This window comes from Triticum urartu, chromosome 3A, assembly GCF_056163025.1.
Source record: "Triticum urartu cultivar PI428250 chromosome 3A, HENAU_Tu73, whole genome shotgun sequence".
Lineage (NCBI taxonomy): Eukaryota > Viridiplantae > Streptophyta > Magnoliopsida > Poales > Poaceae > Triticum > Triticum urartu.
Genome location: NC_141875.1, coordinates 183,134,619 through 183,149,404, shown reverse-complemented (window position 1 = coordinate 183,149,404; position 14,786 = coordinate 183,134,619). Strand labels below are relative to the sequence as shown.

The 14,786-nt window shown below is 41.0% G+C and overlaps 2 pseudogenes; one reads left to right on the top strand and one right to left on the bottom strand.

Moving 5' to 3' along the window:
* Positions 1–1,648: 1,648 nt before the first annotated feature.
* On the bottom strand, positions 1,649–2,680 carry LOC125542191 (BTB/POZ and MATH domain-containing protein 2 pseudogene; annotated as a pseudogene).
* Positions 2,681–4,682: 2,002 nt separating this feature from the next.
* On the top strand, positions 4,683–6,924 carry LOC125546776 (uncharacterized; annotated as a pseudogene).
* The last annotated feature ends 7,862 nt before the right edge of the window (positions 6,925–14,786 follow it).

The following is a 14,786-nucleotide window of genomic DNA, read 5'->3' as shown; positions in this document are numbered from 1 at the left end:
GAAAGGGCGCTGGTTGTCGAAGGTTGCTCGCGTGATCCTTATCAAGTCTTCCCTTGCCAGCCTTCTTTGGTTCCTCATGAGCTTCTATAGCCTCCGTGAGACCCTTCATCAAGAGATCGCCAAATACCAATCCAGATTCTTCTGGGCTAGGGAGGGGGATAAGCAGAAGTACCATATGGTAAGCTGGCCCGATATCTGCAAACCCAAGGACCAGGGTGGTCTTGGGATCTTGTCCTCCCGACGCATGAACATTGCCCTCCTGACCCGTTGGCTCTGGCGCATTGCCAATGGCGATGGAGGTCTTTGGCTCACCATCATCCACAACAAGTACCTTCGAGGACAGCCTCTTGCATTCTGTCAGCGCTCAGGCGGCTCCCAGTTTTGGCAGGCCGTCGTCCAGCTGCTACCTATGCTTTGCATTGGCACATCCATCTCGGTTGGTACTGGGTCCTTGACCCTGTTCTGGTTTGATCGGTGGATTTGCGACACCCCCCTGGCCGCACGATTTCCGGAGCTCTTTGCCATTGCAGTTGACCCTCGTGTCTCTGTCGAGACGACCCTTATTGACTTAGGGCGCCTCGCTTTCCGCCGCCCCTTTGGCCCTCCTAAAGTTGCCTCTTGGGATGTCCTCCTTCAGGACATCGCCCTCCTCCCTATGGACGGCGCTGTCACCCCGGACGCCATCTCTTGGCGTCTGGAACCTTCCGGCTACTTCTCCACCAAATCCCTCTACGCGGCCATCGCCCCCTCGATGGCCCCCGAGCCCTTTAGTTTGATTTGGGACATCCGCCTGCCCCTGAAGATCAGGATCTTCCTGTGGCAATGGATCCGAGGCCGCCTCCCGTCTGGTGTGGAGGTCCTTAAGAGTAATGGACCTGGGGATGGGATGTGCCCCATGTGCGACACGGTGGAGGATGCTAACCACATCTTCTTCTCATGCTCCACGGCTCAGTTCCTTTGGTCCTGTTTCTGCGAGACGGTTGGGGGCCAGTGGTGCAACACCAACTTCCCTGACCTGCTTGCGGAAATTCACGCCTCCCCCCTCGCTACCGCCATATTAGATGGCTTTGCGTTGAGGTCCTTGCCTGGACACTTTGGACCGTTCATAATAAGCTTGTCATACAGAAGGTGCCTCTTCGACGTGCTACTGACGCCATCTTTAAAATGTGTGGATACTTGCAGCTCTGGCGGCCGCTTAGCCGCCCCCAGGATTGGGACGTCATCAACAACCTCCTCGCTGGCCTTCGATCGATGGCCTTCCGCTTGGCGCCTCCGCTCCCTCCGCCCCCCGGAGCCCGACTAGATGCTCTGCCGCACCCTGCGTGTGCGTGCTGTTTTGTTTCTTTAGGGCTTGTTGAGCTGTGCCCTCAGCATTAAACCTTTGACTACTTGACTGTACTAGACCTTTGTGTGTGTGTGTGTGAACCTTGTTGGATGTTTGGCTTGGGCAGTTGCTTTATAATATAAAGCGGGGTGAAAACCTTTTTCGGTAAAGGATAAGTATCCAACATCTTGACAAACGAAAAACATTAGCAGAGTAATACTGTTTTCACCGAAGCTTTAGATATATTCAAATAAACTAATCCTTCATCAAACAAGTAGCAAGATATGTATGTGATTTAACATGCATGCCAATGTGAAATGAAGACTATATCATGTAGAGCCTAGTTGCCTTCTCCCACAGTTCCAGTAAAGCCAAAGGACAGGTTCTTTTGAGCTCAACATATCCCTGGCTTGCTATTATATCATCCACTTTACCCAAAGAGGCAATAAATTCAATGCAAGCATCAGTCAACTTGTTGCAGTGATGCTGATCAGCCAAAACCAGTGTAGTCACCACGGTCTTCACATCTATGTTCTTGCAAAGGATGCTTTCACATATGATCTTCAGTCTTTCCATGGCATACCGATCCGCGGCTACAAGCAAATGTCCAATAATCTCTTTGTACTCATCTTGATATTGGTAAAGATCATCCATGGTGGGCAACGAATCGGTGTATATAAAATGGAGCAGGGCCTCGAAGACTAGAGGTTGCATGTCGCCGATGATAACACGACCCATATCATTTTCCCTCAAGGCACCGTACAACTCTTCTTTAAACACCGGCGACCGCATTGCGAGCACTATCTTGTGGGCAGGAAAAGCCTCCCCTTGAACCTCGAAGGTGACATCGCTTCCCTCTTTCCGTTGCCACAACTTCCTGAGGTGATCCGTGATGTCGGATGGCGGCAACAGCACCTCAGCAAACGATTTGGGCGCTTTCGTGCAGATAGTGATGGCACACTCAATTGTGAGGCGATCGCCGCGAAGGTAAGGCGACACCTCGAGCTTGTTCTTCTTCATGCACTCGGGATGGCCGAAGCACGTTCGGTCGCCAGAGTCGAATTCTGCAGCGACCGTCCTCATCGTACGAGGCGCCGTTGATCCTGTGATGTCCACCAAACTGAGCTCGAAGGTTGCCCTCACCTTGGCCTTCTTGCTGACCAAAAAGAGATAGACCGCCACATAGCCTCCGGAATGCCCAAGCACTCCTTCCTCATAGAAACGAATCTGCCAGTCGTAAGAGCCAACGGTGAATACTTCCGATGATTGTACGTCGAGGCTAACTCGGCCGTACCCTGAGACCTCGAACACGAGCGAGCCCCGCCCTGCACGTCGCGTGGACGCCGTGCATCCCATCGCCGCCTCCGTTGCCCGTTTGTCTTGTTCGTGGCCGGGATGGTGGCCGGTGGCGGGGGAGAAGAGTTTCTTAGGGTTTCTTATTAGGGGTTTTCATTTGTATGGAGGGTTGGACCGGGAAGCGAAAGGAAAGAGGGTTGGGCCGGGAAGCGGAACGCGCTTCGCTATCCTCTCTAAAATCGGGCCCAGGAATCCGAGTCGAATTCCTCCTCCGGACCGAATCAAATCGTGGGACGTCCTATACGCCGCTCTCTGGACGTAGCTGGGAACCGAACCTCGTACCTCATGATACAGATCAGGCGCGGCCACCGACTGACCTATCACGCGTTACCGACAAGTTTGCAGCGTCCGTTTTTAAGAATCAACCCCACACAGCAGATCCGAATTACTTTCAGCATTTTAAAAGATTATTTTAAACTAGGTGTTTTCTGAATGCAAACACTTTTCAAATTGGGGAATTGCTTAAAAAATGATTTCTTTTAGAAAAGGAGGAACATTTTTCGAAATCACAAACAATTTTTCCCAAAACAGGAACAATTTTTGAAATTCCAAAAGAAAATTGGGCAAATGCAAACATTCTTTAAACTCCTGAACAAATTTGAAAACACGAACATTTATTTGAATTTGTGAACATTTTTAAACGGGAACATTTTTGGAAACTCCAAAAAATGAAAACATGAACATTTTTTAAAATATGGTACAAGTTCTGAGAAGTTGTGAATTTTTTTAGCAGAAACATTCGGAACATTAAAAAAAACACAAACAATTGTTTTAATACACGAATATTTTTTGAAATTATGAACAAAATTTAAGAAAAACTACCTTCAATTTTATCATCTTTAATAAGCTAAAACTTTTTTTGAAATTTGTGAACAGTTTTCAGAAAATAAAAATAACTTTTAAAAACAATTTTTTTAATACACGAACAAATTTTGCTAAATACGAACAAGTTTTGAATTTATGAACATAATTTTAAAACACTAAAATTTTGAATTCTGATATGTTTATAAACGCACAAACATTTTACAAAAATTCCAAACTTTTTTCTGAAAATAATATAAAAGAAAAAAAATAGAAAACTAACATAAAGGAAAAAACGAAAAGAAAAAGAATCAAAAATAGAGAAACCAAAAAAGAAACAGAAAACAAAATTTGAAGACACGAACATATTTTGAAATTCATGAAAAAAGTTTGAAAACAAGAACATTTTTTGAAACTTGTGAACAATTTACGAAATTTGGATATTTTCTGAAACTCCGAAATAATCAAAACATGAACATTTTTGGCAATTCACGAACAATTTTTTAAAATGGGACCTAGTTTTGTACCGCCCGAACATCTTTTGAAAAGTTGTGAACATTTTGAACAAATGATTTCACAATATTTTTTTAAATAAGAACATTTGTTGAAAGTCTCGAACATTTTTTTAATTTATGAACATTTTTTGAAAAACAGCCATTCTTTGAAATTTCAAACGTTTTTTATGAACTTAGTTTAAAAAAGATAGAATAACCTTGAAAAGAAAAAAGAAAAATAAACAGAAAAAAAAGAAAAAGCAACAAAAACAGAAGGAAAAAACAGAAAACCGGTCAAAGAAACAAAAGCCGGTTCAGGGAACCTTCTAGAAGGTTCCCAAAACCGGCTGGCTAGTTGGGGTTGTCGTCTACGTAACTGGGCCGACCCATAGTGTCGCTGCACGGTCGCTCGCCTGTGCGAAGCGCCGGCAGTTTGGCGCAAAGCGCGTCAAATAGGAAATTCCTCAAATCGTCTCGACGTCCCGTTAAAAGCCAACATCAATTGGACCTCCCAAGCACCGAAGCGCTGGCACCGACGACAAACTACTAGTTCCTCGGATTATCCACGGTAATGCCTAATACACTTGTGAATATCCACTAGTTAATACTCCCTTCTTTAGTGATCTGTAAAAGTTCTTATAGTAGTTTACAGAGGGAGTACCATATAATCTTGGAGGAACTCTGACTTCTCATATTCAGTTTTACAAATGGGGGCCCATCAAATGTGCAAAGCAACATCATCAAACCATACCCATGGGAATTCAATCTATAAGAAGGCGAGGTCCCGCGTTAAATTGGAAGGCCTTCCAAATGTATGCCAAATTTCCCTTTTTCTGATATACAGTTGAGTAGAACTATAACTTGTAATCTCAAGCATCTATATTCCGTTGACGCAGGATGTGATGTGAACAATTGTGTCAAAGTTGCCTCCTAAAGAGATTTCAAGGGCCAGTGTTTTGTCAAGTCACTTGAGATATATGTGTGATATTTCTTGCCACAAATTATGTTTCACTTGTGTTGTTGGGTGTTGCCGTGATAGTTTTTCAAGAAAAGAATATTGTGAATACATGCAGAAGTTCATTAATGATGGCAATGCAGTTTTGAGAAATTTCCATGGCACGGTGGTCGAAGAATTCCATGTCAAATTTGAATTTGGCATCATGTTGGCTACTCATCTCAATAACTGAGTTGATTTTTCTGTGTCGTCATAGACAAAGAGCATTGCTATCAACTTATGTCCTGTTAACAAGGCAGTTTGGGATATCTTTTGTTACATATTTCCATTTCATCTTTTGGATACTGAAAGCATATCACGTCTAGAATGTATTCAACTAAGCTTTGTATCCTTCAGACAACCATTCGAATTCAATTGTTTCCCAAGCCTAAGAAAGCTTGACCTGGAATTCATGGATATCACTAGAAAAGATCTTCAGGTCATATTCCAATTGTTGGTATCTTAAATGGCTAAGCTTAGTCAGATGCTTCCTGGATGGCGAACTAAAGTCGGATCATCCGTTGTCCCACCTACGACACCTAACATTTATACGTTGTAGGCTGACCAGGATAGAACTTATAGTTCTAAAATTGGATACCTTTCAATAATTCATTGTTGAGGAAATCGTTAACTGGTAGCTGCTCGGTTGGCTGGCGAGTAGGGGATTAATAGGCTAATCGGCAAGTTAATCGGCCATTTAATCAATTACTCGGGTGATTAATCGGTTAATCGGCTACTCGGTGACCCTACGAGTAGGGATTAATCTGCAAGTTAACTGGTTAATCGGATGAATTCTTGAACAGGGTTCAATATGATGGACCCATTCTTCTTATTGTTATAAATCAAGACTCGAAGCTGGAAAATGCAAATATATGTTTCTCCATGACAAATTTTCAAGACGTTGTCGGTACACTTCTCAATGGTATTTCGAGCATGGAAAATCTGACGCTACAGATTTTTAACCCACGGCTAGAGGTTTGCTCCTGCAATGCCCTTGATGTTACAATTAAGTTTATGTAACATCGTCTAGGCAATCACCTTTGTTCTTTTGTCTTGCAGACGCCATTAGTGTTGAATAGCACATGCTTGTTTTCCCATCTTAAGTGCTTACAGTTGTTAATGGGTATAACAGCTGAAGATACCGATAAGCTTCCAAATGTGGTTTCCATTCTTTGGACAACTCCGTTTATTGAGAAGTTAGAGATCCATGTAAGTACTCTTCTTGATTCTTATATATGCTACTCGTAATAGATTTCCTTTTTCTTTTGGCAGCACATTCTATTTGGTTTTAGTCCTATTATCTTGTTTCTGTTTGTGGTAGTTTATTATTTACTTCTTTCTGGGATGGAAAGGAAAATAATAACGTGATATACAAAATAGCCGCCTCCAAAAATATGCTGTTAGCGAGACATTGTACACCGATCGATTTAGCAAGACAATTCTCTACACACTATAGCGTGCTATTAATGGTGCTATAGAGCGCTTTTTTCAGTGGGATCGATGCAAAAAATTGTATCGCAAGCAATTGAGTTGGACACCAAAGTTCAAATGGTGGGACCTTAATACATGTGTAATGGATTAGCATGTATAAGTGCTAATCATATATACTACCATGTTTTCATCTTGCAGTTCACTGTCGGTTGTCACCTTTGTTTTGCGGACAAGGGTACTCCGGGCAATCAGCCCCTTCAACAGCGTGAATATAAGTATCTGAAGAGTATACACATGACAGGATATAAAGGAGCAGGAGATCAACATGAACTTCTTCTACATGTTGTGGAGAATGCCCTTGCGTTGGAGGTATTAACGTGGAGATAGCTCAACGGCTTGATCAAGATCACTACGCAAATGTATTTTGCAAGAAAAAACGTTGCTCCGAGCGTGTTGCTCTGCATGCTATATCTTGTCTCAATGCAAAACTTTCCCCAAAGGTGAGCTTTACGTCATGTAGGTAGGGCTGCTTTAGAGGAAGCAAGTTTGTATTATACCAGTAAGTGTGCATGTGCAATGTGCGTCTTGTTGAAATGCAAAATTTGAATTTCTGAAAGCACAAGTGCTCCCTGGGTGATTTTGGTAATTAATGTCAACATATCTCTTGTTGGACTAATACTTTTATCTAGTATATTTCAGATGAGTTCAACAGTGGAGTGGCGTGGACAAGAGTATGTGGAACCCCTTCAATATGCTAAGGACAGAAGATTGGCAAAAGCTCAAAGCTCAAGACTCTACATTTTCATTTTAGTGATCCAAGATCACATTGAGTCCATAGGAAAAGCCAATACTATTAAAAGGGGGTGAGGTGTTGCTTAATGGCTTGTTTGCTCAAAGTGCTTAGTGATATGCTCCAAAGCCCTAAACCACTTTCTCATATCCGTATATGTCCTAAATCTAAAGTCAAACTCGGCCCCACCGATTTGATCTATCTGGCGCCATCGAGTTCATTTGACATAGCCACTACCAGAAATCCTAATCAGTTCGATCTCACCAATGGGATCTCAGTCTCACCCAGATGGGCTTGCAAACTCTTTGTTGCCTCTTGCAGTTATTTCGGTCTCACCGAGATATGCAATCGGTCCCACCGAGTTTGCTTGACCAACTCTCTGTTTGCTTATTACCAAAATCGGTCTCATCGAGTTTGAGTAATCAATCAAACCGAGTTGAGGTTTTACCCTAACCCTAGCACACCGGTCACATCGATTTGATCATATCGTTCCCACCGAAAATCCTCACGTTCACATTTTGAACTAAATCGGTCTGATCGAGTTTGAGTATTCGGTCCCACCAAGTTGGTAAATTGTGTGTAACGGTTAGATTTTGTGTGGAGGTGATACGTCCATTTTGCATCATGCTTTTATATCGATATTTATTGCATTATGGGTTGTTATTACACATTATGTCACAATACTTATGCCTATTCTCTCTTATTTTACAAGGTTTACAAAAAGAGGGAGAATGCCGGCAGCTGGGATTTCTGGGCTGGAAAAGGAGCAAATATTAGAGACCTATTCTGCACAGCTTCAAAAGTCCTGAAACTTCACGGAAGATGTTTTCAGAATATATAAAAAATACTGAGTGCAAGAAGTTCACCAGGGGGGCCACACCCTGCCCATGAGGGTGGGGGGCGCGCCCCCCTACCTCGTGGGCCCCCTGGTGGCCCTCCGATGGCCATCTTCTGCTATATGGAGTCTTTCGATGAGGAAAAAAATCATAAGCCATCTCCTCGGACGAAACTCCACCACCACGAGGCGGAACCTTGGCGGAACCAATCTAGGGCTCTGGCGGAGCTGTTCTGCCGGGGAAACTTCCCTCCGAGAGGGGGAAACCATCGCCATCGTCATCACCAACGCTCCTCTCATCGGGAGAGGGCAATCTCCATCAACATCTTCACTAGAACCTCTCCTCTCAAAACCCTAGTTCATCTCTTGTATCCAATTCTTGTCTCCAAGTCCGGGATTGGTACTAGTAGGTTGCTAGTAGTGTTAATTACTCCTTGTAGTTGATGCTAGTTGGTTTATTTGGTGGAAGATCATATGTTCAGATCCTATATGCATATTAACACCCCTCTGATTATGAACATGAATATGCTTTGTGAGTAGTTACGTTTGTTCTTGAGGACATGAGAGAAGTCTTGCTATTAATAGTCATGTGAATTTGGTATTCGTTCGATATTTTGATGAGATGTATGTTTTCTCTCTTCTAGTGGTGTTATGTGAACGTCGACTACATGACACTTCACCATTATTTGGGCCTAGAGGAAGGCATTGGGAAGTAATAAGTAGATGATGGCTTGCTAGAGTGACAGAAGCTTAAACCCTAGTTTATGCATTGCTTCGTAAGGGGCTGATTTGGATCCATATGTTTCATGCTATGGTTAGGTTTACCTTAATACTTTTGTTGTAGTTGCGGATGCTTGCAATAGAGGTTAATCATAAGTGGGATGCTTGTCCAAGTAAGGACAGTACCCAAGCACCGGTCCACCCATATACCAAATTATCAAAGTACCGAACGCGAATCATATGAACGTGATGAAAACTAGCTTGACGATATTCCCATGTGTCCTCGGGAGCGCTTTTCTCTATATAAGAGTTTGTTCAGGCTTGTCCTTTGCTACAAAAGGGATTGGGCCACCTTGCTGCACTTTATTTACTTTTGTTACTTGTTACTCATTACAAATTATCCTATCACAAAGCTATCTGTTACCACTTATTTCAGTACTTGCAGAGAATACCTTGCTGGAAACCGCTTATCATTTCCTTCTGCTCCTTGTTGGGTTCGACACTATTACTTATCCAAAGGACTACGATAGATCCCCTATACTTGTGGGTCATCAAGACTCTTTTCTGGCGCCGTTGCCGGGGAGTGAAGCGCCTTTGGTAGGTGGAATTTGGTAAGGAAAATTTATATAGTGTGCTGAAATTTACTTTCACTTGTTACTATGGAAAGTAATCCTCTGAGTGGCTTGTTCAGGGTATCTTCATCCCGACTAGTAGAGCAAAGAGTTTCTCCTCAACCTACTGAAAATTAAAATGTCTGCATTGAAATTCCTTCGGGTATGATAGAAAAACTGCTAGCTAATCCTTTTACAGGAGACGGAACAATGCATCCTGATGAGCACCTAATATATGTGGATGAAGTTTGTGGATTATTTAAGCTTGCAGGTGTACCCGAGGATGTTATTAAGAAGAAGGTCTTCCCTTTATCTTTGAAGGAAGATGCATTAACATGGTATAGGCTATGTGATGATACGGGGTAATGGAACTACAAACGATTGAAATTGGAATTTCATCAGAAGTTTTATCCTATGCATCTTGTTCATCGTGATCGCAATTATATATATAATTTTTGGCCTTGAAAGGGAGAAAGCATCGCTCAAGCTTGGGGGAGGCTTAAATCAATGTTATATTCATGCCCCAATCATGAGCTCTCAAGAGAGATGATTATTCAAAATTTATATGCTCGGCTTTCTGATAACAATCACACCATGCTCGATACTTCTTGTGCTGGCTTTTTTATGACGAAGACTATTGAATTCAAATGAGATTTATTGAAAAGAATTAAGCGCAACTCTGAAGATTGGGACCTCGACGAAGGTAAGGAGTCAGGTATGACACCTAAGTTTGATTGTGTTAAATCTTTTATGGATACCGATGTTTTCCGTAAATTTATCACTAAATATGGGCTTGACTCTGAGATAGTAGCTTGTTTATGTGAATCTTTTGCTACTCATGTTGATCTCCCCAAGGAGAAGTGGTTTAAATATCATCCTCCCATAGAAGTAAAAGTAGCTACACCTATTAAAGTTGAAGAAAAGACTATCACTTATACTGATCCTATTGTTCCTACTTCTTATGTTGAGAAACCACCTTTCCCTGTTAGGATAAAGGATCATGCTAAAGCTTCAACTGTGGTTCGTAAAAGCAATATTAGAACATATACACCTCCTGAGCAAGTTAAAGTTGAACCTAATATTGCTATTGTTAAAGATCTCTTGTCTGATAATATTGATGGGCATGTTATTCATTTCCTTGATGAGACTGCTAGAATTGCTAAACCTAGTGCTAAAGATAAAAACAGACATGTGGTAGGCATGCCTATTATTTCTGTTAAAATAGGAGATCATTGTTATCATGGCTTATGTGATATGGGTGCTAGTGCTAGTGCAATACCTTATGACTTATACAAAGAAATTATGCATGATATTGCACCTTCTGAAATAGAAGATATTGATGTCACAATTAAACTTGCCAGTAGAGATACTATTTCACCAATGGGAATTGTTAGAGATGTTGAAGTCTTGTGTGGGAAAACTAAATATCCTGCTGATTTTCTTGTTCTTGGTTCCCCACAAGATAGTTTTTGTCCCATTATATTTGGTAGACCCTTCTTAAACACTGTTAATACTAAGATAGATTGCAAAAATGATGTTGTTACTATCGGTTTAGATGATATGTCTCATGAATTTAATTTCTTTAAATTTAATAGACAACACCGTGAAGAAGAATTACCTAGTAAGGATGAAATTATTGGTCTTGCTTCTATTGTCGTACCTCCTAGTGATCCTTTAGAACAATATTTGCTAGACCATGAAAATGATATGTTTATGAACGAAAGAAGGTAAATAGATGAAGTATTCTTTAAATAGAAACCTATTCTGAAACACAATTTGCCTGTTGAAATCCTAGGGGATCCTCCTCCACCCAAGGGTGACCCCGTGTTTGAGCTTAAACCATTGCCCGATATTCTTAAATATACTTATCTTGATGAGAAAAAGATATATCCTGTTATTATTAGTGCTAACCTTTCAGAGCATGAGGAAGAGAGATTATGGAAAACTCTGAAGAAGCACCGTGCTGCTATTGGGTATACTCTTGATGATCTTAAGGGCATTAGTCCCACTCTATGTCAACATAAAATAAATTTGGAAGAAGATGATAAACCAGTTCGTGATCATCAACGACGGCTGAATCCTAAAATGAAAGAAGTGGTAAGAAAGGAAATAAGCTCCTTGAGGCAGGTATAATCTATCCCGTTGCTGATAGTCACTGGGTAAGTCCTGTCCATTGTGTCCCTAAGAAGGGAGGTATTACTGTCGTTCCTAATGATAAAGATGAATTGATTCCTCAAAGAATTATGACAAGTTATAGGATGGTAATTGATTTCCACAAATTAAATAAGGCCACTAAAAAGGATCATTACCCCTTACCTTTTATCGATCAAATGCTAGAAAGATTATCCAAACATACACATTTTTGCTTTCTAGATGGTTATTCTGGTTTCTCTCAAATACCTGTATCAGCCAAGGATCAATCAAAGACTACTTTTACTTGCCCTTTTGGTACTTTTGCTTATAGACGTATGCCTTTTGGTTTATGTAATGCTCCTGCTACCTTTCAAAGATGCATGATGGCTATATTCTCTGACTTTTGTGAAAAGATTTGTGAGGTTTTCATGGACGATTTCTCCGTCTATGGATCTTATTTTGATGATTGCTTGAGCAACCTTGATCGAGTTTTGCAGAGATGTGAAGAAACTAATCTTGTCTTGAATTGGGAAAAGTGCCACTTTATGGTTAACGAAGGTATTGTATTGGGGCATAAAGTTTCTAAAAGAGGTATTGAAGTTGATAAAGCTAAGGTTGATACTATTGAAAAGATGCCATGTCCCAAGGACATCAAAGGTATAAGAAGTTTCCTTGGTCATGCCGGTTTTTATAGGAGGTTCATTAAGGACTTCTGAAAAATTTCTCGGCCTCTGGCTAATTTATTACAAAAAGATATACCATTTGTTTTTGATGATGATTGCGTAGAAGCATTTGAAATACTTAAGAAAGCATTGATCTCTGCACCTATTGTTCAGCCACCTAATTGGAATTTACCCTTTGAAATTATGTGTGATGCTAGTGATTATGTTGTAGGTGCTGTTCTAGGGAAAAGAGTTGATAAGAAATTAAACGTTATTCAATATGCTAGTAAAACCCTAGACAATGCTCAAAGAAATTATGCTACTACTGAAAAAGAATTCTTAGCAGTTGTATTTTTTTGTGATAAGTTTAGACCTTATATTGCTTATATTGTTGATTCTAAAGTAACTATTCACACTGATCATGCTGCTATTAAATATCTTATGGAAAAGAAAGATGCTAAACCTAGGCTTATTAGATGGGTTCTCTTGCTACAAGAATTTGACTTACATATTGTTGATAGAAAGGGAGCTGAGAACCCCGTTGCAGACAACTTGTCTAGGTTAGAAAATGTGCTTGATGACCCACTACCTATTGATGATAGCTTTCCTGATGAGCAATTAAATGTCATAAATGCTTCTCATATTGCTCCATGGTATGCTGATTATGCTAATTACATTGTTGCCAAATTCATACCACCTAGTTTCACATACCAGCAAAAGAAAAAGTTCTTCTATGATTTGAGGCATTACTTTTTGGGATGACCCACATATTTATAAAGGAGTAGATGGTGTTATTAGATGTTGTGTACCTGAGCATGAACAGGAACAGATCCTACGCAAGTGTCACTCTGAAGCTTATGGAGGACACCATGCTGGAGATAGAACTGCACATAAGGTATTGCAATCTGGTTTTTATTGGCTTACTCTCTTCAAGGATGCCCGTAAGTTTGTCTTATCTTGTGATGAATGTCAAAGAATTGGTAATATTAGTAGACGTCAAGAAATGCCTATGAACTATTCACTCGTTATTGAACCATTTGATGTTTGGGGCTTTGACTATATGGGACCTTTTCCTGCCTCTAATGGATATACACATATTTTAGTTGTTGTTGATTACGTTACTAAGTGGGTAGAAGCTATTCCAACTAGTAGTGTTGATCATAACACTTCTATTAAAATGCTTAAATAAGTTATTTTTCCAAGATTTGGAGTCCCTAGATATTTAATGACTGATGGTGGTTCACATTTTATTCATGGCGCTTTCCGTAAAATGCTTGCTAAGTATGATGTTAATCATAGAATTGCATCCCCTTATCACCCTCAGTCTAGTGGTCAAGTAGAATTGAGTAATAGAGATCTCAAATTAATTTTGCAAAAGACTGTCAATAGGTCTAGAAAGAATTGGTTCAAGAAACTTGATGATGCATTATGGTCCTATAGAACTGCATATAAAAATCCTATGGGTATGTCTCAGTATAAAATGGTTTATGGAAAAGCATGTCACTTACCTCTCGAACTAGAACACAAGGCATATTGGGCTATTAAAGAGCTCAATTATGATTTTAAACTTGCCGGACAGAAGAGGTTATTTGATATTAGCTCACTCGATGAATGGAGAACCCAAGCCTAAGAAAATGCCAAGTTGTTTAAAGAAAAAGTTAAAAGATGGCATGATAAAAGGATATAAAAGCTTGAGTTTAATGTAGGTGACTATGTATTGCTATAAAACTCTCATTTAAGATTTTTTGTAGGAAAACTTCTCTCTAAATGGGAAGGTCCTTACGTTATCGAGGAGGTCTATCGTTTCGGTGCCATAAAAATCAACAACTTCGAAGGCACAAATCCGAAGGTGGTGAACGGTCAAAGAATCAAACATTATATCTCAGGTAATCCCATAAATGTTGAAACCAATGTTATTGAAACCGTAACCCTGGAGGAATACATAAGGGACACTTTCCGGAATGTTTCAGACTCTGAAAAGGAATAGGTATGTGGTACGGTAAGTAAACCGACTCCAAAACAATTTTAAGGCAATATTTCTCCGTTTTGGAATATTTAGAAAAATAGAAAAATAAGAAGCAGCCCGGGAAGGACACGAGGCCTCCACGAGGGTGGAGGGCGCGCCCTACCCTACCGGGCACGCCCCCTACCTCGTGGGCACCTCGTGCGCTCTCCGGACTCAGTTTTCTTACACGACACGTATTTTGGTCGGTAATAATTCATTATATAATCTCCCGAAGGTTTTGGCTCCCATATCACACAATTATCCTTTGTTTGTGTTTCGAGCTGTTGCTGCTACAGATTAGAGCAAGATGTCTTCGCAAGAGTCAGTCGATGAGAGCCGGGTGTCTCATCTGGAACCGAGGTCAATGACAAACAACAATGTTGACCTCTTTGGGCCAGCAACGGAGGAAGAGATGGAGGCTGATTTGAAGAGGATAGATGCCATGGAAGAGGATCAAGAAGTCACTTCCCGCTTCCGAGCTGGATTCACAATGGGAGAACTGCAGAGCTCGGCTATTCCAAACTCGGTTATCCCTTCCAATGTTAGATTACTTTCTTATGAGAATGTGAAAAAGAGTGTCACTGGTTCTCCCGCAGCTATGCAGCACCCTTGGGTGCAGGGAGCTTTGGC